General features: G+C 41.0%; 1 long non-coding RNA gene across 1 annotated transcript; it reads right to left on the bottom strand.

The window, feature by feature from the left end:
• Nucleotides 1–425: 425 nt before the first annotated feature.
• LOC104902914 (uncharacterized) lies at nt 426–2,203 on the bottom strand. The gene is made up of 3 exons (XR_791400.4): nt 1,876–2,203; nt 737–842; nt 426–655 (listed from the first exon to the last, which is right to left on the bottom strand). It is a non-coding gene; the product is annotated as an uncharacterized LOC104902914 (long non-coding RNA).
• Nucleotides 2,204–25,326: the final 23,123 nt, after the last annotated feature.

Raw genomic sequence — 25,326 nt, 5'->3', positions numbered from 1 at the left:
AAATAGAACCATAACCAATTCCTAATTTAGAAATTATCAACCTTTAGCATCCCCAATCCATAATCCTCAAATCATAATCAACTATAAATTCAATAACAGTACTAACTACGTCACTCAACTAGCATCCTCAATTCATAATCATAATTCTAGATTGTAGAACTGAACTAACTAAACTACTCACATACTTTTACTAAACAAAGAACAATAGTACCAAAACCACAACCATAAATCGACAGTAGCACTAACATGACATGACGACGTTTTGGTAGTGTAAAACTGCCCCACAACAACCCATTACAACCACGACAGAACAACAACAACAACAAAACAGCACAAACAACACAACATCCGACAACCGTGGCACATCACCACCACCACCACCACAATCCCAACAACAATAGAACAAAACTACCAACAACAACAATAACAACAATAACTTAACTTGGGCTTGATATTTGTAAATTTTAAAAAGAAATCAGAAATCGGAATGAATAGGTACTACGTTTTACATCTGCTCATTTGGAGCGCGGACGAACAACACAAGCGAGGTATGTTTCGGTGACAAGACAATGCACCGCCGCAGGTGCGGCGAATCGGCGCAAATCAGACGTAGTATGACTTGTCGACCATCAATCAGCCTCCTTGGAAACATTTTCTGCAATGTCTTAATATATATTAGGAGTCTGGACTAGATTTCTATTGAACTTCACCAAGTATCAAAGATTTCTCCACTTACATTGACTCAAGCTATCTTTGAGAACATTTTCCCATAGAATTGTGCGTCCTTTTTATTGTATTCTCTAATCTTCTCTTTCAACTTCTTGTATTCCAGTTTCACATCCCTGCTACATTACAGAAAGCAATGAAACACTTGGTACTTAGTCGACACCAACAACCAACTTGCTAGTATATACATAGTTTAAGCCAGATGCACATTACGCAATGAGAAATTGATACTAGCTGCCCCTTTGGCAGGTAGTACTAAACAAAACTAATGGCGATGAAATCATATTGCAAGGAATCCTCTACTCATAACCGTGGTAGTGGAATTTCACCCTCAAAAATGTGATTTTCTTCACACATTTATAGTTCAGTTTCCCAATCAATACAACATCTAGAGTTAAAATTGATGCAAACTCATATTTACAAAGAAAAATATGTTAAGTGATGAGTTCTCATTACCCTGAAATTGACACAAGCATTCTCTTAAAACTACACTAAAATCAATTATCATTACTGGTACTTAACATCACTAAAATTTATAACCACCTACCAAAGAGGCGGTTGGTTGCAATGTAACAGCCAACTTGCTAATGCAGTTTATGGTAAAGAGAAATTAGCAAGCCACAGTGTAATCGATCAGAAAAGCTACCAAAAGAAAGAATTTTATGTAAATAAGATGAAAAAGGATCCTGCTTTCAATCTACACTTTCCATCCTTAACTAAACGTCCTATACTAGGCTTGGGCACAAACTTCAATACTCCATTAACTAAACTTCCTATATTAGGCTTGGGCACAAACTTAAATACTCCATTATTATTAGGTTAGGCTTTCTCATAGCATTTGTTAAAGTAAAAACAAAGAGGTTGACTGACTGAAAAAGTGGAGATTCCATATCAGATGCTTACATGAAAAGCGAGAGTGAGAGAAACAGGGTTAGTAAAAGTCCGCGGTGCATGATTGTCGGGATGAATTTCCATCTCGATTCTTAAGAATTGGGAGACTTGTGGACGGTCAAAGGTTAATACAGAAACTTCTTTGAGGATGGATGGAGTAATTCTACAATAATTCATCTACTTGTGCTTCATAAGATTTATGCATATGTTCAGAATCAGCGTTCTTAATTTTTTAAGAGGTCATATGATTGAATATACCTGTTGTCAGGATCAATTTCCAATGCCTTCTTAATGTCAAATTCTGCCAACTCAAGATCTGCTAGATGTACATACGACAAGAAGGTAGTGCGTCGCAATTCTGGCAAGTGCAGCAACCATGTGAGGAGTCAGAGAGAGAGACTGTGACAGACGCCATGGTCGTGGTCCGACGATTAGCACAGCTCCGACGAGCAGCAAGGTGGGGCTAAACTTCGGCCGAGGCTGTAGCCGCCTGAAGTAGAGCAAGCAGGGGTGTGGTTTTACGGGAGAGAGAATGATGGGTTTGGGGTTCTCTATTTTGGGGCTTGGGGTTTTTCATTTTTGAGAGAATGACGAAGATAAGCGAGGGAGTTAGGGTTTTGTTTATTAAACCGACAAAAGCAACAAAGGCAGACCTCCTTCAACCGACTAAGAAAATCAAATTAAGGGAATCTGACTTTCGCTTCCTATTTGGGCCAAATAACGCTCAACTTAAACTTAGAATCCATTATATACATCAACAATGTTATGGCGAAAATTGAACCCTTTTTCCTTTTATGCCTAGTTGTAAGTTTCTACGACATAATAGATCGTTTTCAAGAAGGAAAAAACACCTTTGTACTTTTCTTTGTTATTCGATTAATATAAAATATATTATATATATAAAAAAGATCGAACTAATAATGATAACCTCATAAAATTAAACAAATTCTCATTTAACTATTTTTATACGTTCGGTGATGCAAGGCAGCTATTATTATACGTTCGGTGATACAGAGAGAGAGAACGAGTGTTCTAACTATTTTTCGCAATTCTCATTTAACACCATCATCTCTCATACCTCTTATTATGCAACTTGTGCAGCTCTTGTCTTCAAACTCTAATAGGCGATGTAAGAGATTTTGGGATTTGTATTTCTCATACAATTAAAAACATTTAAAGTAAATTAATTAGTGAGGGTAAAATTATTTTTCGGACCCAATTGTGATTGTAAAAAAAGGGTTTTGGACAATTAATATTTTGTAATGCTACCTCAAAAGACTATAAGTGCTAGTATAGATATTAAATAACCATGTAATACCCTAAAACGTACTTTAAGTAAAAGACAAACGTGTTTCTTATAAAAAAAAGTGTTACCCTCTAAAACTAAATGCTACCTATAAAAAAGTGTTACCTTGAAGTGTTACATATCAAAATGTGTTACCTTGAAGGGTTGAAATGTTACCTATAGAAAAAGTGTTATCTTAAAATGCTACATATGAAAAAGTGTTACTGTTTAAGTGTTACCTGTGAAAAAGTGTTACCGTCAAAGTGTTACTTATGAAAAAGTGTTACTGTCAAAGTGTTACCTATCAAAAAGTGTTACATGTAAGTGTTACATATCAACAAAGTGTTACTAAAATGTTACCTATTTGTTATTGAAAGTTGAATCTCAAAAAGTGTTACCCTATAGTGTTACCTTAGATCAATTATGTAGTAGTGTTAGGGGGCTTTTGTTGAGAACAGGAGTATATTCCATAATGTGTTATTATGCCAAGATGTGGTGAAAATGTACAAAGATAAACAAAAATAAAAGTGTTGTCTTATGAAGATAGATAAACAAAAAGCATATGACACAGTGTGTTGGGAATTTTTGGAGGACATGTTGACTCATTTAGGGTTTCCTACAAGGTTTGTAGAGTTGATTATGGTATGTGTGAAGAGTCCAACATTCTCCCTGATGCTCAATGGTTGTCCTACTGTTTTTTTCACATCTAAGATAGGGATTAGACAGGGTGACCCCATGTCCCCCCCTATTATTTGTGCTATGCATGGAGTAAATCTCTAGGATTACGCTATATATTGGGAAATAGCCTGGGTTTAGCTTTCATCCTAGATGCAAATCCCTAGCTATAAATCACCTATATTTTGCTGATGATGTCATTTTTTTTGTAAAGGAGATCATAGTTCAATTTCCCTGATGTTGCAAGGTATTCAGTTGTTTGCTGCCACCTCTGGGCTTAAAGCCAATCCTAGGAAGTCAGAATTTTACAGCTGTAGATTATCAGATCAAGAGAATGCCAGAACACATATCAGTTCAGGGTTTAAGCAAGGGAAGCTCCCTTTCAGGTACTTGGGGGTCCCAATTAGCACCAAGAAATTGAATGCTGCTGAGTGTGAGAAGTTGACTGAGAAGATAGTGCTAAGAATTAGGGTATGGAGCACACGAAACATCTCCTTTGCTGGGAGAAGACAATTAGTGAATGCTGTGTTATTAAGCATTAATGTCTACTGGTCACAAATCTTCATTCTCCCCAAAGCTGTTTTGAAGAAGATAAACTCAATTTGCAGGGCATTCCTTTGGACTGACACTTGCAATAGTCCTAAACTTGGTTATGTCAGCTGGAATGAGGTTTGTAAACCTACAGCATATGGTGGGCTAAGGTTCAGAAGTTTGGTGGTCTCGAATATTGCTATCATTGGTAAGTTAGTTTGGGACATTTCCAGGAAAGCTGATAACCTCTGGGTAAAGTGGATCCATGATAGATATATAAAGAACCAGAATTGGCTTACATTCAATGCACCTAGTACTGCTAGCTGCGCAATCAAATACATCTGCAGAGCTAAACAAGTGCTAACTGAAGTATGTGGGAGTGACTTATTTACAAAGCCAAAATTTAGCACGGCAGAGACATACAAGCTGATGCAAGACCAAGGAGATAAAATACACTGGTGCAAGGCTATTGAGAACCACCATAATATTCCAAAGCATAGCTTTGTGGGATGGTTGGCAATGAAGAGTAAGCTATAGACAAGAAGTAAGTTGGCAGGACTGGGCATTTGTGATGTGAACTCTTGTTTACTTTGTGAGAATGCAGCGGAAGATCACAACCACTTGTTCTTTCAGTGTGAATATCGTAAGCAATGTCTCAACAAGCTCAAGAATCGGCTTGGATTGAGGGTTAGGACTTGTAATCTGCCTCAGCTTGTTAATTGGATTCAGCGACGATATAAGGGTGGTAAATTTAGAAGGAAGGTTGTAGTTGCTGGCATGTTAGCTAGTGTATATAAGATATGGGAAGAAAGAAATGATGCACTCTGGAATTCAAGTATGCACACTGTAGAGAAAGTTGTAAAAGAGATTAAACATAGTGTTTCATGTAGAGTTAAGTCTAGAATTCCTAGACGAATAGTGGATGAAGATATCCAATGGTTGTATAGTCTATAGTCCTACTGTTGTATAGGGGGCTGTGGTGGTTGATACTACATTTTGTTTTGTTGGGTGATATGAGCAATAAAATTACTTACTTACCAAAAAAAAAATGGATTTCCATTATTGGAAGTGTAATTTTACTCCAAGGAAAAATGGTTTTACGCTCATTTGCCAACCAAACAATGTAAAACTGAAAATAGAGGAAAATAATTTTTCAGGAAAACGTTTTACGCCCTACCAAACGGAACCTACAACTTAGAGAGCATACTAACCAAACATAAGGAAATCATCATGAACAAGATTAGCTACTAAAACAGGGGGGATAGGGTATAACATTTCTTCCGACAAGGATAGCAGACGTCCTCAGTAAAGCAGGATGGACTTATCTTTGATCCAATATGCACCGTGCAAAACAAAGGGTTAAAAAAAGAGGGACTTCGACGCTTTACCGTATTATGTTGTTTGTTGATCATGGAGTGCAAACGAGCGGAGATCTTCATCGTGCTGGTAGACTGATTGTTGACCATGAAGTAGACTTTGCCGGCGAACAAAAGGAGGTACTTGGAGGTAATAACAAAGAGACGCAACACGACTTTTGGGAATCCATAATTGTAGCCACAATGTCGGGGCGTAAGATTGGAGTTTGTTTACACTACTCATACCCTTCAACAGGGGAATGTCTCTTCTCCATGGGTGTATGGTAATATATAGTCGTGCTGCAATCCATCCTTTGTGATGGATTTAGAGTTCGGATGCTGATCATTACGTTTTGGGAAGAGCAATGGTAATACAAAGTTCTCTCCGCTGACATCACCATGTACATTGAGGGGGTGATATGCAAATAGGTATCTTGCGCTTTCCGATTTGAAAATCGGAAATTGAATCCTGTAGATTTCATTTTTTTCCCCGAAGTAGACTCCAGGACTGAACTAGTAACTTTAATGTTGTGATCTGTTCCAAAAACATTCATTTTCACCTTCTCTGAGAATGTTTGATTCTTCTCCACTTTGATAGTGGTGGTACCCTGGTAGGATTTCCTTTCTCCTTTTCTCCTCCTTTCCAAGGAGTGAAGATTTACTCAACACTTCATCCTCAGCGACTACTTTAGCAGTAGTATCAACAAAATTTGAAGAAATCCGAATAATAACGATACTTCATTTAATTTTTGTTGAAATTCTCCATTATTTGGGTGGAATTTAAGAGCTTGGATAAGATCTATTAACGCTATGTCGGGTTAGCTAAGTTCCAAAGCTGCAACAGCTCTCTTAAAATAAGCTTTGGCATTGGTAGCATCATACATTAAAACAAGAGAGGCACAACTCACCCACTTTCAGAAAATCCTTTTCCTTGATAAAACACGCAGCCAAATTCAGATTGATAGATAAAGCTAGGCTTAAAAAATAGACTTTTCCACCTCATCATTAACGTCCTCAAAAAAAAAGAACTTGATGCCTTGAATATAGTGTGCAATGGCTGACTTAATGTCATTGTTTCTGTAAAAAGTATTACCCTCAGCTTTCAAACTTTGAGCATACTCGAAGATACCAAAAGGATTAACAAGAAAATCAAGCCTCTAGACCCAACTAGTTGAAGAATAATCATGCTCGTCAAAGTGAAAAGCACAGTTCCCCCTTTAACTCATCAATGCTGTTCATGATTTCTAAGGTAATGAGATAACCCTAAAGACTAAAACGATAAAACAACTTGTAGATAAAGAGGCACCAACGCCTCTAGAATCAGCCTAAACTAGTTTGTGAAAAGCTACGACTAGTGGAAATAAAGCAACTAGGAAAATAAGAAAGCTTAATTGATAACCTCACAGTAAGTTGTCAGATATTTAACAGAAGATCGTAATTACTGACATCGTGTGGTGGTGGTGAGTCGCTGGCGCCCAGAAAAGAAAAGCTGATGTTTTCCGTTGTTGTGGCGGTCGACTTCGATTGTCTGCCTTCTTCGCGCCTCCTGAAAACCACCTTTTACGTCACCGACGATATGGCTACTATGGGGGAAAGGAGGTTGGGCTCGCCGACGACCTTTGTATAGTCGGAGATGCTCAGGTCGTCGACGAGCCAGCAGGGTGAGGGGTGTAGCGCGACGGAAGCGATTTGGGTTTTCGCAAGGGTTTCACTAGACTAGAGTTTCCGCTAGGGTTATTATTCGCGATGCTGTTTCCTTGTACGCTACCCTATATTGTTGTAGGTAAGATATTTTTTGTCCACACTAAATAAATTTAGTAGAGATAAAATGCTAGTTCATTTTTCATGAAAAAAAGAGTCACTATATTGTAAAAAATATATATATATAAAAGAGATGTGACTATATTTTGCAAAAGGTGACTATGTGACAAAAAAAATTACTTTGTTATAAGTTGTTACTTTTATTATCTCTATTATATAAGATAAAGGGGAAGTTATGGTGTTATCCCCTATAAATTTACTTAGCTAACCATTAGTAAATCAACTACTAAAAAAAAAAAAGTCAAACTCAAATATATCATTAAAAAATTAAGTTAAATGTTGAACGCAGTCAAGTTATAATTGAATCACCAAAAAAGAAACATTGACTATAAAATTTAATACATTTCTGCTGAAAAAAGTAAAAAGAAATATTACATCAATAAAATAACTTATCAATAAATTACAAACACAATCAAGTATATATTACATCAAAACTATAAATTAAATCAATTAACAAAGTGAAATGATTTATGATACACAAAAGACGACTATGTAAATGCAACATAAGAAAATCCTTAAAAAGTTACTTAAAATTCTTTTATCGTTCATCAAGTTTAATTTTAAAAACCTAAAAGAAAGAATAAGTAAAAAAATCATAAAATAAGGGTTATGTGATAGAGGTTTAATCTACGTAATTCAGCCAAAAAAATCTAATGTTTAGATTTTTACCCTTGTTTATGCCCAAAAAGGTTAGAATTTATGTTTGAAAACAAAATCAGGCATGCATCATTTGCTAGTATAAACTAATGCAAGAAAGAGTGATTGGATGAAAAAAAGATTGTCAATATGTTAGATAATGATAGACTAGTGTAACTTTATATTATAAAAGGTAACTTGAAAACATTTAAACCAAGACATTAACTTTGCCTAATTTCTTCTGTCATTCATTCCATTTTTGTGATGCTGACCTTAGCTTGCAACCTAGTCTTTTATAGACTAACTTGCAGCAAGAAACGTCCTAGCAAAGTGCCAAAGCAACAACTAGAAGACAACTATGGCTAAAAGACAAAATACATAATGATTGGCACAGAAAGATAGAGATAATAAACCTAGGGATTACTACACTAGGACCACTAAAGGTAGTGCTCACACTACCTAGATTACTAGTCACTTAACACTTTCCCTCAAGCTGAGAGTGGAGAGGATGGCAGAACTCCTAGCTTGGATAGCAAGGACTGATGCTACTTAGTAATTAAGATTTTTATTAGCACAAAGTTAATTATTATGCAGTAGCAACATAGGTAGGAAGGACACACTCTAAACTAACTTGATCTATTATGAAATGACAATCATTTCCCACATGCTTCATTTTCTCATGATGAATAGGATCAGAGGCAATAACTAAAGCTGCCTAATTATCACAAAAGATATGAGTACTATTTAGGTTTTTTAACCCAAGATCCTTGAGCTGCTGGTTAATGCAGATAACTTCACATGCAATCATAGCAAGGGCCTTGCATTCAGCTTCAGTTGTTGATCTTTCAACCACTAATTGTAACACCCCGATAATTCTCTATTTTGTAAAGTACCTTTCAAATATAAAATTTAGAGAATTATCAAAGTACTATCGCCCGTGTGATAATAACGTATCGGCTTGTTCAGAATTTTGGAGCGGAAAACATAATCTTTTAAAATAAAACTTAGTCAACCAAAAAGTCAATTGTAACAGTCAAACCAACGAAAGTCAAACTCAAAAGTCAAAGTCAACAACAATAGTCAAAGTCAATTATGAAAAGTGTAAAGTAAAATATAATTAATAGTCAACACAAGCTCTCCAAATTCCAAACCCATGATGTATCATCTTCAAACCTGTAAATGACGATGCACTATTGATCCCTAGAGAATGCTCACCAAATGGGTCATAACAGGATCAATAAGGCATAATCATGATCAACATATACACACAAAGCACGTAATCAACAAAGTTGAGTACTACATAATAATGAATAAAAAATCCTAACATTATACTTATAAATAATAAGTAGGTAAACCAACATTACAGACTACTTCTACTGAACTAAACTTCACAACTGATAGATGAATTGATTTAGATGGAATAGTCAGTGGAACGAGTTGTCGAACTAAAACCATTCTTCAATTTACAAGACGAAAAACGGGCACGACTCTGAATTCCCCTGACCTACGATATCGGAGGCTTCAAAATAAAAATAGGCTAGGACACGATGATCAATCCGGTCCCAAATTCATGGGCTACCACCATGTACTCCAACTCATACTTGTCCAACACTTCAGATGTGCACAAGTCTAATGATATTGCTATCCACTTTTCACATTGCATTATTAATAATTTCTTCACTTGTTCTGGCTCACAAGTAGGACAAATAATATAATCATCAAACAATCATAAACTTCTATTTTTATTTTAGAATTTGATAAGGTGATCATCAACTTAACAACCCAACATTAATTTCAGCTTTTAATCTATAACCTTCCTTTATTTGTTAAACCAAGTCAACAACCAGCCAACCTTTCATAGGTATAATAATTCAACTTACCAAACAAGGCCCTCGGTCCTCATAAAGTAATTAAATAATCCAAAGGGAACAACATGATTCAATTATGATCCAATACCAACATAAATATATCCCTCATGTGAATTAATAAAATAAAGTTCACAAATCTCATATGCTTGCATCAATCTTCCATACAAACATGATATAATCATCATAATAAACGTGCTTCACACAATGGCATAAAACATGCAATTTCAATTGAATATAAATCACATATGAACTAAAAATAGTTCCCTATACATGATACTACATAAAATTCCATCCTTAGGACATGATACTAATCCAACCTACACATAGGTATGTACGTACCTTTTGTAGAGAAATTCGAGGCTACTTCAACAAGCTTAAAAGTCGCCTAAAGAATATTCTCGCCTAAAACAACCAATATAAATCCACAATTAATCCTTTATGAATTTACAGCAATAATAAAATACTTTAAGCCCCTCTTAAAAGTGTTTAAAAACTTTTTCCATCATTAAAACTTAATTAGTAAAACCTCCTAGTATAGTACTACTACACCGGTTGTTAAAAACTCTCAAAAACTCATGTTTAAATCATAAATACATCATCATCAATACTCTTTTCAAATTTCCAACAACATATTATATTTTAAAACTCCTTTTCAACATACTTAAAATCATAATAATACTCAATCAAATAAACTATAACATACTACTATAAATTTCCAACTTATAAAACCCCTTAAAATCCATGATTTGATGATTAAAAACCCTATTCAAACATAATAAGTAAATTTGAACTTTTATTTCTTTAATACACAAAGTATATAATCTTAGATTCATAATGAAATCATCAAACTATAACTTGTAAACATAAACATAATAAAATAAATCTTAAAAATAAAATCTTTGTATGAAACTAACTTGAGGAGAATGAAGGAGAACCGACCGCCAAGTGGCGACGGCACGGGTCGACGGCTGTTGCGCCGCTGGCGGTCGACAGCGGTGATCGACTGGAGCTGATGGCTGAACCGAAGGAGGGGGAGAAAGTCAATGAGAGAGAAAAGAAGAGGAAAAGAAAAAGGAGAGAGAATAAGGGGGAGGCCGAATTTTCGGGAGGAAGGAGAGAGAAAATAAAGTTGTGTGCGACTTTGTGTGTAAACAAGGGTATTTATAGTTTTCCCCACTAGGGTCTGTTATGGCTGAGTTTTTGTAGGACGACATTGACTTGATGACAAGATGACATGATGATATGATGACGTGATGACATGACAACCTTGACATAAAGACGTGCTGGAAAGATACGAGGATAAAGCTAGTTGAAGTACAGTAACGGATTTGCTGAAAAAGGAAGGAGCTTAATAAGGCATTAAATCAGCCGTGAAAGCCGTTGGAGAGAATTAATTGTGCAAAGGAACAAAAAGGATTGGGACGTTGAAGTGTAAGGAGGAAGATAACCTATGATCAAGGGACCGTTATTAATGTAATAATCATAGAATTTATTAGGGTATTCGTTGAAAAAAGCCAGGGGAAGAAAAAGGCATACAAAAGAAAAAGAAGGATCATTAGGAGAGGACTACGGAACATTTTTTGTACTAAGCGAAAAGAAAAACATACTCTGTAACGATTATCACTAGACTACAGCGACATTCAACCATAGTAGATTGGTGGATCTCCATCCACCTGCGGTTTTTACCCACCTTCATTGGGGTTTCCCGCGTCACCATCTTTGTGTGTTCATCTCCTTTGATCCCCATTGCATTCATTCTTTGCATTCTTAGCATTGTCGTACATAAAATCTGGTTAAAATCGTCTCGAACTTTAATTCTGTCGTAGTAGACAAATTTTAGCATAAACAATTTGGCGCCCACCATGGGCATAACCAGACCAACTACTGTTCAAAATCCATCAAATGGGGGAAACACCGAATCTCGACGAAATGCAGATGCAATATGAGCAAATGAGAGCAGAATTGCTCGAAATGAAGCAAGCTAATGAGTGATTAGCCACTGACTTCACCACGTCGCAAGAAAGGATTCAAAACTTGCAAGAAGAGTTAGCATTGTCCAAAGCTTCGAAGGTTCGACGTCGCACCAATCTGAACGATATTTCTTACATGAGGGACCTCTTTGAGTCAGACGATGATGAAGAGAACGACCAAGGCGAAGGAGAAGCAAATCTTATGGCAAAAGCGCATGGTCCAGATCGAAAAGCAGAATCAGCGCTTAATGAAGCTCATGTCCCAGCTCCCCGGGCCCCGACGCCAAGCATCGTAGAGCATCCAGATGGTTATGCAGAGTCACCGTTCGTAGAGAGGATCGCGAGGGCTGTGCTCCCCAAAAAGCTCAACCTGCCTACGCTCGCTGCTAATTACGACAATTCGACTGATCCAATCGAGCATGTCGCCCAATACAAGCAGCGGATGTGGCAAGCGTCAATCCCCTGGCATCTGGTAGAAGCTTGTATGTGCAAATCTTTTTGAGCCACGCTCACCGGCCCCGCTCTCAAATGGCTCGGATCCATCAAGCCAGGAAGCATTGGCAATTTTTCCACCCTAGTCAACAAGTTCTATGAGAAGTTTGAAGGCAGTCGTAGCCTGGAAAAGCAGACGAGCGACCTATATGGCGTCGTCCAAGGACCTAAAGAATCTATTCGCGATTATTATAATCGCTTTAATAAAGAAATGATTAGCATTAAAGATCTTGATACTAAGATTGCTATTGAATGTTTCAGGAAAGGACTAATTATGCGATCAAAACTATATAATCGTCTGACGAAGTAACCGTGTCAAACGTTCGAGGAAGTCAAGTCACGAGCGTTGGCACATATGAGACTGGAAGAGGACGATGCCATCCTCAACACCATCTCAACGCGTCGTGCACCAGAAGCTACCAACGACCGGAAGGCTTTCTTCCCCAAAAAGAATAATTGGCGAAACCACCCGTATGGTCGCTCAAACCAGGTAAACAATGTTGCTGACGTTGTCGATAATGCAGGTAATGACACGAGGAAGGAGTCGCCAACCTTCCCAGATCTAGACTCCTATGGATTCTCCAACGATGTCGGAGGTGTCGTAAATGCCTTGACCAAAATCCAAGCACTCGTCCGTTGCCCAAAGAAGAGTGACCGACCGAGGCGCAAAAAGATCAGACAAGGTGGTGTTAGTTCCATCATGATCATGGCCATAAGATGGAGGAGTGCATTACGTTGCGACGTGAGTTCGCGTTCATGCTTAATAAAGGGCATCTCATGGATCTCTGAAGCGACAAAGGTAAAGCGTCCTTCGAGAGGAATCCTGCGCAGTCTATCTCTCCTGCGTCACCCACGCACGTAAAGGTAATTAATATTATTTCTGGTGGGTCTGATGTATGTGGACTAACGTATTCCGTAGCCAAAAGGCTAGCAAGAGAGGGCACCCCCTCGTCCGCCGTTTTTAAATCTGTGCAGTCAACGGAAAGAACGCAAGCTGGAAGCGATGGCAATTACCTTTTGACGACAACGACGTCTGCGACGTAGAACATCATGATGGACTATCATATCCTTGACGTCAGTAATTGCTTATTGAAGCGAGTGTTAGTCGATGGGGGCTCAGCAATAATTATTCAAAAGCGCCTCGAAGGTATGGGATGTGTGATAAAGATATTACTAAAAAATCTTCTGTTTTGGTTGGATTCAGTGGAGAGGCCCAACACACTGTCGGAGAGGTCACAGCCTGCCAACATTAGCCAAAGGCGTCAACCTGCCACCAGATTCAACGTTGTGGATTGCCCGTCTGCATATAACATCATTCTCGGCACCCCATGGATACACAAGATGAAAGCCGTCCCATCAACCTATCATCAGACGCTGAAGTTTCCAACCAAGTTGGGCGTCTAAGAAATAAAAGGCGAGTAGAAATCGGCAAGAGAATGTTATAGCTCGTCACTCAAGCCCCCAAAGGCAGCCATCTAGCAATTAAAGGATGGGTCAGCGCCCGATGCGCCCAGTGAGCAGGACGTGGATGAAGTGATGCTCGATCCATCTGTTTGTGCTAAAATTTATCACTTACGACGAAATTAAAGTTTTGGGACGATTTAACCAGATTATGTTAAAGACACCGCGACAAAAGGATGCAAAGGGGATCAAAGGGGATGAACACAGAAAAATGGTGACGCGGAAAACCCAATGAAGGTGGGTAAAAAACCGCGGGTGGTTGGAGATCCACCAAACTAATATAGTTCACTATCTTTTCTTAGTGACTGACTGTCGTTACAAGAATGTTAAGTTCTCTCTAGTGTTCTTCCAATTATATTGCGTAAAAAAACTCGTCAATGACCTCTCCCTCCCTTTTATATGCCCTCTTTTTCCCTTGGCTTATTTCTAACGAATACAAAAAAGAATTCACTAATTATTACATTAACTTTGCGCTTCAATCATGGGAGATCTTCTATGCTTACGCTCCAACGTCTTGATCTGTGCTCTTCAACGGCTGAATTTATGGCTCATAACACTCCTTCCTTATTTAGCTGGACCGTTACCATTTAATGCTCTGCTCCAATCTCACGTCCTTCACTAGGTCTTCGGGTCACATTTACTTCGTCATCATGTCAGTTGGCATCATGTCATCGAGTCATCGCGTCGTTGCGTTAGTGTCATCCTGTCAAAAAATTCAGCCATAACAGTTTGCCCCTAATTGTTGAATCGGGGTGACATAGAGCCCATGAAACAATTGTTAAAAAAAAATCAATAAATCAAATGAAATTTTGTCTAAGTAATTAAGATATCACAAATAACAAAAAATCTCGCTCTTATCAATTATAAGAAAAAGGAAAATTTCCAAAGAGACGCAAGGAAGGAAAGGAGATCTGTTTGAGCGGTTATTTTTGGTAGTCCAAGAGTCTCAAAATACAAAAGGTAGTTTTATTTTTAAATAGCCGTTTTAATTATAACCGTTGGCACGATTGTCATGATTACTCATTGTTGGCATAAATAACTTGGGTGGTTTAAAGATCCCAGCTTTTACTTCAACTTCATCAAATCTTTCTCTCTCTTTAAGTAAGGCAACTTCCTTAACTTCCATTATTCTCTCCGCCGGAAAATCGATCGCTGACACCAGGTAATTTCGCACTTTTCCGCTCGTTTTTTCTTTGATTCGCTCTACTTCCTCTTCTTCTACTTTTCTCATGGCACCTAGCAGACGTAGCATTAGGACTTTTGTAAAGAACCAAGAAAAATCGAAAGGAAAAGAAAAAGTTGTAGAACCAAGGGTAGAAAATGAGGACGAACTGTCAACGATGTCAGAAGAGGATCTTTTAAGGTTTTTAGACTTAGGGAATTTGCCTGAGAGTACTGTCATTAGGAACGCTCAGTCTGACGAACCACCTGAGTCGTGTCCCCAAAAATGGGTAGTGCTCTACGAATACCCTTTCAAAATAGGTCTTAGACTTCCCTTCAACCCCCTGGCAAGGGATCTGAAGTAAATTTACCAAATCAGCCCTGGGCAAATTATGCCCCAAGTTTGGAGGATGCTGAGTGTCATCGACAGGGTGACGGCGTCATGGGAAGAAGCCTTCACCCTCCACGACTTACCGTTACACTATGAGATTAGGGTCAAAGCGAAAAATAGGATAGCCCTACATGCAAAGGCGAGGTTAGAGCCTCCGATCGGGGGGATACAGTCGAATGACAGAGGTTGGAAAAATAGGTTTGTGTTTGTGAAGAGGTCGTCGCTAGGGGAAGCTAGGACGTCTTTGGTTGGCGGCTGGAATACCGAAGGTATGTTTATTTTCAGTCTTTTTAAGTTTGTGCCATGTCGTTAGCACCACTCATACACCGTTTCTACTGCAGGTCTTAACCCAAAACTGTTGTCGCATCGCGACGAATCTCAAAGTCCCTGTGACAAATTTCTGAAAGTAGCAGAGGAGGACAAGCAGTTCAGAAGGGTTCTTTTTGCTTCTCAAGACAGTTGTTCATCTATGGCATCTGGTTAGTCTATGTATTCTATCTAACTTTTATTTTTGAGTAGGACTTTCCAAGGAAGAGTTTCGTGTTACTAACCCTGACACTCTTGAATAGGTTCATCATAGTCGCGTCCTAGGGGGAGTTTGGACGGTCAAGCGCTGGCTGAGATGTTACGCAAGCGTAAGAGGGAGTCCTCTACTGACGCTGCGTCAGCGTCGTCCAAGAAGGATACAGCGTTCGTCGTCCACTTGGACGACGAGCATGACGTCGCGTCTAAGACACGCAAAATTGACTTCCTAGCTCCTTCAGACAAGAGTGGTCCTTCCTATACTTTGTCCGTCCCGAACGACTTCATGTCGTTGGAGTGGTCCATCTGGCCTGAGGCTGACAGGTTCCTTTTCCCTAGCGCAATGGAGAGGATCAAGGACCATACTCTTCCTCGTATGATGTCAGACGGGCTAGAACTCCTGTTTCAGGTATAGACCCTTGATTTTCTTTTCATACACTATGCTCATTATGACAATAACTTTTGACTCTCTAAGTGATGCGTAGCATGGTTTTTTTATGCAGTCTTCTCAACATCTCCTAATGGCTAAAAGGGAGATCTCATCTCTGCTAAAGGGTCATCTGACCATGAAGCAGAGAATGGAGAAGGCTGAATTGGACGCGAAGTCCAAAAGCGATGAGGTGGAGTCTTGCAAGAAGGCCATGGAGGATATGAAAAAAGCTCTACAGAAGAATGGGGAGGAGCTGGAAGAGATAAGGCAGAGGGCGACTAAGTTGGAGGAATCTTCTCGTCCTGAAATCACGACGCTCCAGGCGAGCGTTGACGCACAGAAGAGTAAGCTGGACATGCTCGAAGCTGAAGTGACAACTAGGGTCAGGGCTAAGCTGATGCACCAATTTCTAATGAAAAAGACGGCTTCGTGGACGCCACAGAAGGACATTGACCTATTCCTCAAGTACATGGGGTCCATGAAGGATCTGATGGACGAAGAGGACTTGGCAGCGACGGCGGATTCTTCATCAAAGGTTGATGAAAACGCCCCGTCCCGTGCCGGGTTCATAGCGTCAGACGTGCCACCTGACCCTGACACTGAGAAGGAAGCTCCAGCCACTGTCTTACCAGTTGTTGCGTCAGAGAAGGAGGCAGCTGAAGACGCCTCTGTCGTTTAAGTTTTAAGCGCTCTATATCATGCCCTTGCCATTTAAACTTTTAATCAAACTCTGCTTTAGGTTACTCGAAAGAGTGACTGTTTGTACTGTACTTTTTGGTCACCCATGGGGGTGACCATAACTTTTTATCGTTTTAAACTTTTAGGGTCACCTACGGGAGTGACCATTACGTTGATGCTTTTGGATTTTAGCAAAGTTGATCTTATGTCCTTGCTTTATGTCTCATGTATGTGTCTCAGTCGTTATTCTAACGCTCAGTAAGCCATCTTTGGTCGTTCAGACGTAATGTTTGGACTTAGTAAAAGCCATCTTTGGTCGTTCAGACATAACGTTTGGACTAAATGACTTTAGAATACATATGGGAAATGTATAAAAACTTACGTGTGTTTGCCAGAGAGATAGTCGAAATGTCGTCAGCAATTATAGCTTTAAAATGACTATGCCCCTGTCATAACGTCAGCTGAGGCAATAGTGGACCAAAAGACTTTACATGGTAGCAAAATGCAAATTTGCCTGATGTCTTGTGAAAAATCGTCGGAACGTTAACAAGATAGACGGGAACAACTTCCCTGCAATTCAACAATACCCAGTGAGAGAACATTATGGTCGCTAGCAACTAGCGACACAGATATAATAGCATTACCATCTATCTGTATCTTTTTTTTTTTTCGATTGGGAAAACAAAGCTTATTACTTAGCTTAAAAGTAGTATCGTTTGAGGTGTGTGGCATTCCAGCTACGTGGCACGGAGCTTCCGTCACATCGGACCAATTGGTAGGCTCCGTTGCCTATCACTTTACTAATTTGGTATGGTCCTTCCCACTTCTGTCCTAGCTTACCAGCGTTAGCCTCTTGTGTGTTCTGGAATACTTTCCTTAAGACCCAGTCACCTTCGACGAAGGATTTGGCTTGGACGTTTTTATTAAAGCTCCTCGCTACTATTTGCTGCTGGGCCGCCATGCGTACCAACGCTGCGTCGCGCAACTCCTCAATGGTATCTAGGTCGTTTATCAGTTCATCGTGGTTCTGTCGCTCCGTCGCTAGGCTACATCTCGCAGTTGGGACGTTCACCTCTAAAGGCAGGACAGCCTCACAACCATAGACTAGTGAGAACGGTGTTTGTCCAGTCGTAGTGCGCGGTGTCGTGCGATTAGCCCATAAGATGGAAGGCAACGCCTCCGCCCATTTACCCTTCTTGGCGGTGGGTCGCTTCTTCAAAGAGTCAATGATCGTCTTGTTACTGGACTCAGCCTGTCCATTGGCTTGCGGGTATCTTGGTGTAGACGTTAACAACGTTATGCCCCATTCATCGCAGAAACGTCTTGTCTCGTTGCTAATGAACTGCGACCCATTGTCGCATACTATCTCGGACTACGCACCAAACCTGCAAATAATGTTAGTGTATATAAAAGAAATCACTTCCTTATCGCGTACCTGTTGAAAAGAACCTGCTTCACTCCAGTTAGAAAAGTAGTCAGTTAGTGCCAACATAAAGACCTTCTCACCTGGGGATGGAGGTAATTTGCCAACTATGTCCATGCCCCACTTCATAAAAGGCCAAGGTGTTAGAGTAGGATGCAAAAGTTCACAAGGTTTATGCGTCATACCTGCATGTCGTTGACAACTATCGCATTTGGCGACATACCTTATTGCATCTTTCCTCATTGTTGGCCAATAATACCCCATGCGCAATACTCTGTTGGATAAGCTGCGTCCTCCTGAGTGATTTCCACAAGTGCCTTCATGCATGTCCTTCAGGACTTGTCCCCACTGATCCTTCTCCAAACAACGAAGGTAGGGGCCCGCGACAGATTTTTTGAATAGTACTCCTTGAATGAGTATGTATCGCGACGCCTTGAACCGAATTCTGCGTGCTTCCGCCTTATCTGTTGGGAGTACATTGTTAGCAAGGAAATCATAAAGCGGTTTTGTCCAACTGATACTTACCTCCTCAGTGTCAGGGTCGCTCGCAGATACGAGATTATCGATGTTACTAACGACCTCATGGTTGTCTTGAAGCTGTTCAACCGTCGTCGTGATAGCGTCCCCAATGCTCCTAACAATAAGGACGGACGTAAACGAAACGTCCCTTAAAGAAGATCCGAGATTGGCCAACGCATCTGCTTGCGTATTTTGGTCCCTAGGTATCTGCAAAATGTCAAATGAATTAAACACTTTACTTTTACTCTGGGCTATTTTTAAATACATGGCCATTTTAGAGTCTTTTGCCGCGAATCCGCCCTTGACTTGGCTAACTATCAGCGGCGAATCGCTGAAGACTTTCAATGCTTTCGCTCCCATGTCCTCTGCTAACGTCATTCCTACTATGAGCGCCTCGTACTCAGCTTCATTATTCGTCGCTCTAAATTCATAGCAAATGGCTCGTACTATCTTGCCCCCTTGTGGCGACTTTAGCACAATGCCTAGACTTGCACCACGAAAATTAGAAGATCCATCAACAAACAGTATTTAAGAGTCGTCGTGTACTTGATTAATCTTTGCGACTTCGTTGTTCGCAAGCTTTTATAGCTCTGGGCTAAAGTCTGCCACAAAATCTGCCAAAGCTTGTGACTTGATAGCGGTTCTCGGATGAAACTGGATGTCGTACGCACTGAGTGCTATTGCCCACTTGCTCATGCGTCCTGTCAATTCTAGGTGTCGCAAGACAGACTTGATAGGATAATTAGTCATAACGATAACAGTATGTGTTTCAAAATAGTGCCTAAGCTTTTTAACAACTACAACTATGGCTAAAATGAGCTTCTCTAATGAAGAATACCTGGTCTCCGCGTCTAGCAGAGACTTACTGACATAGTAGATTAGTAGCTGCTGGCTTTTCGCTTCCCGCGTCAGGACAGCACTGACAGACACATTGCTTACCGCAAGATAGAGTTCCAACGTCTCTCCGATATTTGGCTTTTACGACAATGGCGGTGACGCTAAGTAGCTCCTAAGTTTCTGCAGCGCGTCTTCGTGTTGTTGCGACCCCTCGAAGCCCTTATTCTTTCTTAGGACGTCATAAAATAGGTGGCATTTTTCAGACGACCGAGATATGAATCGATTCAACGTGGCTACACGACCGGTCAACTTTTGCACCTCCTTGACGCTTCGTGGAGATTTAATGTTGATGATGGCCTTTATTTGATCCGGGCTGGCTTCAATTCCTCGTTGCGTAACGACGTACCCTAAGAACTTTCCTGCAGATACTCCAAATGTGCACTTAGTAGGATTTAATTTCATGCTATACCTTTGTAGGACGTCAAAAGCCTCCGACATATGTTAGATGTGATCGTCTGCTCGCTTGGATTTGACGAGCATATCATCTATGTATACTTCGATGGTGTCGCCCAGTTTATCTCTAAACATTTGGTTAACCAGTCGCTGATATGTGGCACCTGCATTTTTCAGACCAAAAGGCATAACCTTATAACAATATATATACCTTTATCAGTAACAAACGCGGTCTTTTCCTGGTCGTCCGGATGCATCAATATTTGGTTGTACCCGGAATACGCGTCCATGAACGTTAAAAGGTTGTGACCTGCCGTCGCGTCAGCCATTGCATCTATATGAGGGAGAGGGAATGGAGATCCTTGGGACATGCTTTGTTCAAATCTGTGAAGTCGATGCAGACTCTCCACTTTCTGTTCTTTTTGCTGACCACCACGACATTCGCTAACCAATCTGGATACTTTACCTCACGGATCTTTCTGGTATCGATCAGCTTTTGGACCTCGTCATTGATGACTTGATTCCATTCAGGCGCGAATTTGCGTCTTTTCTGTTTTGTAGGCTTGTGAGCGGGGTCGACGTTGAGCTTATGCGTAATGACGTCATCACTGATTCCTGTCATGTCTTCATGGGACCAAGCAAAACAATCTTGGTTAGTTTTCAAAAAATCAACTAACTGACCTCGTATTTCTTGCGACAACGTCGCTCCGATTCGAACGACACGATCGGGGATGGATGGATCGAGCATCACTTCTTCCACGTCCTGCTCGCTGGGCACGTCGGGCTCTGACCCATCCTTTAATTGCTAGATAGACGCTTTCGGGGGTTTGAGCGACGAACTATAGCATTCTCTTGCAGATTTCTGCTCGCCCTTTATTTCTTGGACGCCCACTTGGTGGGAAACTTCAGCGATTGATGATATGTTGAGGGGACGGCCTTCATCTTGTGTATCCATGGAGTGCCGAGAATGATGTTATACGCTAACGGGCAGTCCACAACGTTGAATCTGGTTGGCAGGTTGACGCCTTTGGCTAGCGTTGGCAGTGTGATCTCTCCGACAGTATGTTGAGCCTCTCCTCTGAACCCTACCAAAACAGTAGATTTTTTAGTAATATCTTTATCGCACAAACCCATACCTTCGAGGGCGCTTTTGAATATGATGTTAGCTGAGCTGCCCCCATCGACTAACACTCGCTTCAACAAGCAATTGCTGACAGTCAGGGATATGACTAATCCATCTTGATGCTCCACGTCGCAGATGTCGTCATCGTCAAAGGTTATTGCCATTGCTTCAAGCTTGCGTTCTTCAGCTGACCTGCAAGATTTAAAAATGGCGGACGAGGGGGTACCCTCTCTTGCTAGCCTTTTGGCTGCGGAATACGTTAGTCCACATACATCAGACCCACCAGAAATAACGTTGATTACCTTTACGTGCGTGGGCGACGCAGGAGGGTCGGATTGCGCGGTATTCCTACCGAAGGACGCTTTATCTTTATCGCTCAAGAGGTCTTTAAGATGCCCCTTATTAAGCATGAACGCAACCTCTCGTCGCAGCGCAATACACTCCTCCGTCTTATGGCCATGGTCATGATGGAACTGACACCACTTTGTTTGATCTTTTTGCGCTTCCGGTCGGTCGCTCTTTTTTGGCCAACGAACCGGTGCTCCGATTTTGGATAAAGCATTCACGACGCCTCCGACATCGACGGAAAATTCGTAGGAGTCTAGATCGGGGAAGGTCGGCGACTCCGTCCTTGCGTCGTTACCTGCATTTTCGACAACGTCAGTAACATTGTTTACCTGATTTGAACGGCTGTAAGGGTGGCTTCGCCAATTGTTCTTCTTGGGGACGAAAGCCTTCCGGTCAGCAGGGATCTCCGGTGCACGTCGGGTGGATATGGTGTTGAGGATGGCATCGTCTTCCTCCAATCTCATCTGTGCTAACGCTCGCGACTTGACTTCCTCGAACGTCTGGCACGGGTACTTCGTCAAACGGTTGTATAACTTTGATCGCAAGATAAATCCTTTTATGAAACATTCAATAGCAGTCTTAGTATCAAGATCTTTAATGCTGATCATTTCTTTGTTAAAGCGATTAAAATAATCGCGAACAAATTCTTTAGGTCCTTGAACAACGCCATATAGGTCGCTCGTCTGCTTTTCCAGGCTACGACTGCCTTCGAACTTCTCATAGAACTTATTGACTAGGGTGGAAAAATTGCCAATGCTTCCTGGCCTGAGAGATTCGAGCCACTTGAGAGCGGGACCGGTGAGCGTGGCTCCAAAAGACTTGCACATGGAGGCTTCTACCAAATGCCAAGGAATTGACGCTTGCCACATCCGCTGCTTGTATTGCGCGACATGCTCACCTGGATCAATTGAACCATCATAACTAGCAGCTAGGGTAGGCAGGTTGAGCTTCTTGGGACGCACGACACTTGAGATCCTATCGACGAAAGGCGATTCTGCATATCTGTCGGGATGCTCCACGATGCCTGGTGTTGGGGCTCCAGGGAGCTGGGACATGATCTTCATCAAGCGCTTATTTTGCTTTTCGATTTGGGCCATGCGCTTTGTCATAAGATTCGCTTCTCCCTCGCCTTGGTCGTTCTCTTCATTGTTCAAGGGCTCTTCATCCTTAGGCTCTTTGTCGTTTTCATGCTCCTCATCATCTGACTCAGAAAGATTCCCCATCAAAGGGATGTCGTTCAGATTAGCACGACGTCGGACCTTCGAAGCTTTGGACGATGCTAACTCTTCTTGCAATTTCTGGATCCTCTCCTGTGATGTCGTGAAGTCGGTAGCTAGCCGCTCATTAGCTTGCATCATTTCGAGCATTTCTGCTCTCATTTGTTCGTATTGTCTCTGCATTTCCTCGAGATTAGGTGTTTCTCCCATTTGATAGGTTTTGAACAATAGATGGTCTGGTATACCCCACGGTGTGCGCCAAATTATTTATGCCAAAATTTATCACTTACGATGAAATTAAAGTTTTGGGACGATTTAACCAGATCATGTTAATGACAACGCGACAAAAGGATGCAAAGGGGATCAATGGGGATGAACACACAAAAATGGTGACGCGGAAAACCCCAATGAAGGTGGGTAAAAACCCGCGGGTGGTTGGAGATCCACCAAACTAATTTAGTTCACTATCTTTTCTAAGTGACTGACTGTCGTTACAAGAATGTTAAGTTCTCTCTAGTGTTCTTCCAATTATGTTGCGTAAAAAAAATCGTCAATGACCTCTCCCTCCCTTTTATATGCCCTCTTTTTCCCTTGGCTTTTTTCCAACAAATACAAAAATGAATTCACTAATTATTACATTAACTTTGCGCTTCAATCATGGGAGATCTTCTATGCTTACGCTCCAACGTCTTGATCTGTGCTCTTCAACGGCTGAATTTATGGCTCATAACACTCCTTCCTTATTTAGCTGGACCGTTACCATTTAATGCTCTGCTCCGATATCACGTCCTTCACTAGGTCTTCGGGTCACATTTACTTCGTCATCATGTCAGTTGTCATCATGTCATCGAGTCATCGCGTCGTTGGGTCAGTGTCATCCTGTCAAAAAATTCAGCCATAACACCATCCATCCCCGATCATGTAGTTCGAATTGGAGCGACGCTGTCACAGGAAATACGAGGTCAGTTAATCGATTTTTTAAAGGCTAATCAAGATTGTTTTGCTTGGTCCCAGGAGGATATGGCAGGAATCAGTCCCGATGTCATAACACGTAAACTCAACGTCGACCCCCGAGCACAAGCCCGTAAAGCAAAAAAGACGCAAATCCGCGCCTGAAAGGAACCAAATCATCAATGACGAAGTTCAAAAACTGATCGACTTTGGAAAAATCCGCGAGGTAAAATATCCAGATTGGCTAGCCAATGTCGTGGTCGTGAGCAAGAAGAACGGGAAGTGGAGAGTCTGCATAGACTTCACGGATTTGAACAAGGTGTGTCCCAAAGATCCGTTCCATCTACCCCATATCGACGCAATGGTCGACGCGACGGCAGGCCATGAGCTCCTGACGTTCATGGACGCATACTCTGGGTACAACCAAATACTGATGCACCCGGACGATCAGGAAAAGACCGTGTTCGTCACTGACAAAGGTATATATTGTTATAAGGTTATGCCTTTTGGTCTGAAAAATGCAGGTGCCACCTATCAACGATTGGTCAACCAAATGTTCAAAGACCAATTGGGCGACACCATGGAAGTATATATAGACGATATGCTCGTCAAATCCAAGCAAGCAGGCGATCACGTCCAACACTTGTCGAGGCTTTCGACGTCCTGCGAAGGTATGGCATGAAATTAAATCCCACTAAATGTACATTTGGAGTGTCTACAGGAAAGTTCCTAGGATATGTCGTTACGCAACGAGGGATTGAAGCTAGCCCGGATCAAATAAAAGCTCTTATCAACATTCAATTGCCAAGGAGCATCAAAGAGGTGCAGAAATTGACCGGTCGTGTAGCCGCGCTGAATCGTTTCATATCCAGGTCGTCTGAAAGATGTCATCGATTCTATGATGTCCTGAGAAAGAATAAAGGCTTCAACTGGTATGGAGCAACATGAAGACGCGTTGCAAGAACTCAAAAGATACTTAGCGTCACCGCCATTGCTGTCAAAGCCAAGTGACGGAGAGACGCTACAGCTTTATCTTGCGGTGAGTAACGTGTCCATCGGTGCTGTCCTGACACGAGAAGCAGAAAGTCAGCAACTCCCAATCTACTATGTCAGTAAGTCTCTGCTAGACACAGAGACCAAGTATTCCTCATTGGAAAAACTCATTTTAGCCATAGTTGTTGCTGTTAAAAAGCTTAGGCACTATTTTGAGATACATATTGTTATTGTTATGACTAACTATCCTGTCAAGTCTGTCTTGCGACACCTCGAATTAACAGGACGCATGAGTAAGTGGGCAATAGCACTCAGTGCGTATGACATTCAGTTCCATTCGAGAACAACCATTAAGTCACAAGCTTTGGCAGATTTTGTGGCGGACTTTAGCCCAGAATTAGAAAACCTTGCAAATGATGAAGTAACCAAGTAAATGGCGAGTCTTGGGTATTGTTTGTTGATGGATCTTCCAATTTTCGTGGGGTAGGTCTTGGTGTTGTGCTAAAGTCGCCACAAGGGGGCAAGGTAGTGTGAGCCATTTGTTGCGAATTTAGAGCGACGAACAACGA

Source organism: Beta vulgaris, chromosome 1, assembly GCF_026745355.1.
Source record: "Beta vulgaris subsp. vulgaris cultivar EL10 chromosome 1, EL10.2, whole genome shotgun sequence".
NCBI classification, from domain to species: domain Eukaryota; kingdom Viridiplantae; phylum Streptophyta; class Magnoliopsida; order Caryophyllales; family Amaranthaceae; genus Beta; species Beta vulgaris.
The sequence above is the reverse complement of the archived record's forward strand: the minus strand, read 5'-3'. Positions and strand labels throughout refer to the sequence as shown.